The following is a 2,086-nucleotide window of genomic DNA, read 5'->3' as shown; positions in this document are numbered from 1 at the left end:
GTACTTGCTGGAGCAGGTGTCCCAGTTCGAGGTGGTCTGTTGCATGCTTCACTGCTTGGCCATCATGAGGGCACAGACCTTGCGACCAGTGATCATGGGACAATGTGAGGAGGAGAAAGAGGAAGAGGACTGGACAAGGACGAGGCGGAGGGAGGGAGGAGACAGCCAGCAAATCCTCGTTCCAGACGGGCTGTCCGTGAATGCCTCAGCAGACTCTGATTTTAGTGAATGAAACCCCAGATTGCTCACCACATCCTCATCATACCATCATTCTGTCATCGAACATCACAGCATTCTCCTGGGCACAAAGCTGAAATGTGAGTCATCACAAAAGACACATTCCAAACAAAAATCATAAATTTATCTGACTCCAATCAACATTACAATATCATCTAATCACCCTTGTGCATTCCCTTAGTGCCTGTTGTTCATGTGCCTTTACCTACTCCAGTGCTCCTACTCAATGCACCCCCAGTGACTACAGCATAGCTGTGGAAGGCTGCTGACTCTCAGTGGAGGGGACTACAGGTGGCCTTGCACGACGACCTCGACCAGCTGTAGACCTAGAAGCCCCGCCTGTAGACTGCACCACCTTGGCATAGGCGGTAGCAGTCTGGGCTGGCTGATAGGCCAGGGCAATGACGGAGTAGCAGTGGTGGGAGTAGGAATGCTGTCACCCTGAGAGAGGACAGCAGGTTCTTGCTCCACAGACCCACTGCCACTCCCCCGGGGCGGCACCTCAGCATTCCCAGCAATCTGTTGGAGGACAGATTGCTGGCCTGCTGCGACACTCTGCAAGCCCCTTTTGAGACTCCTAAACCCAGCGACGATGGCAGCAGTCTGAGCTTCCACTGCAGCAGTGAGACGTTGGGTTGCTTCCGCCTGTGCTGCCGTGGAAGCCTTGGCATCGCCCATCACATGCAATATCATGGCTGGGTCCACAAGGTCTCTTCTGGAGTTGTCCATCATTTCCATCCTGGAAATCGTGGGCTCCAAGCCCTGTGCAAAGCCACATCCAATGTTGAAGCTGGACTCCCCCATGCTCCTTCACACTGACAAGAGGTTCTCTGGCAGGCTTGCCATTACACCTAGGATTTCCGTGTGCATGGCCATCACCCTTCTTCTGAAGGTCACCCCATCGAGGTCATCATCTGAATCCCGAGCAGAACTTGTGTGTGAACTCATCCTCTGGGGAACTGGCACCCGAGCTACCCTTTCCCCCTGGCCTTGCTGCAGCTCACTCATGCCCAGTGCCTCACCCTGTGCAGATCCCGACTCTATACTACCCTTTACATTCCGCACAGTGCCATTTCCTGAGCTGGTGTCTGCAAGTGTCAGATGCAGTGGCAATGTGTCTTCTTCTTCTCCTCCATCACTCTCCTCCACAAGTTCAGGGACAGGCTGGCCTGCTGGCAGTTCTTGGGCACCTGAAATCAGAAAGGCACAAGGGTCGGGTTGTGGTGAGGGGAGGAGGGAATCAAAATATCCATGCATACACCATCAGCAGCTTGTAAGTGAGAAGAGATTGTGGGATGAGGGGTTAGTGGGATGTGAGAAGGAGGATTAGGTATGACCATACCATCATAATCAGCAATGGTTTCAACTCCTCCCATGGCCATGGCCTCAGTCACTGCCCTCCAATTATGTCAAGGACAGATTCCAACATGTTTTAGGAACAGCTTCTTTCCCAGGGCTGTCATCCTACTGAACTCCACAAATAAACACTAAAGCCTGCACATCTGCCGATGCACTTTATTATGGTCATATTTATGCTAATATATATGTACAAATGTATGTTGAAATGTTTAAGTGTCCAATCCAAATTGTACACTCTCGGGAGCTGCAAGCCTACATTTCGTTGTACTGCACTTGTGCACTAACAATGACAATAAAAGTTGATTTGATTTGATTTTGATTTGATGTTGGTGAGGTTTTGTATTGCGGCTTATCTGCCTCCTGTCTGCCACTGCTCCCTCCTGTTATGTGCCACCTTTGTCTGCAAGAGGAAGGGAAGTATGTCAGTGAGTGTGGTGCAATGTGTTTGGGTGACGTGCATGCCATAATTGAATAGCTGGCAGTGTGTGAG

At 50.9% G+C, this 2,086-nt stretch overlaps 1 pseudogene; it reads right to left on the bottom strand.

The window, feature by feature from the left end:
- Nucleotides 1-259: 259 nt before the first annotated feature.
- Nucleotides 260-1,619, bottom strand: LOC147117438 (uncharacterized; annotated as a pseudogene).
- Nucleotides 1,620-2,086: the final 467 nt, after the last annotated feature.

Source organism: Somniosus microcephalus, chromosome 5, assembly GCF_052327205.1.
Source record: "Somniosus microcephalus isolate GS21.2 chromosome 5, FLI_Smic_1.0, whole genome shotgun sequence".
NCBI classification, from domain to species: Eukaryota; Metazoa; Chordata; class Chondrichthyes; order Squaliformes; family Somniosidae; genus Somniosus; species Somniosus microcephalus.
The sequence above is the reverse complement of the archived record's forward strand: the minus strand, read 5'-3'. Positions and strand labels throughout refer to the sequence as shown.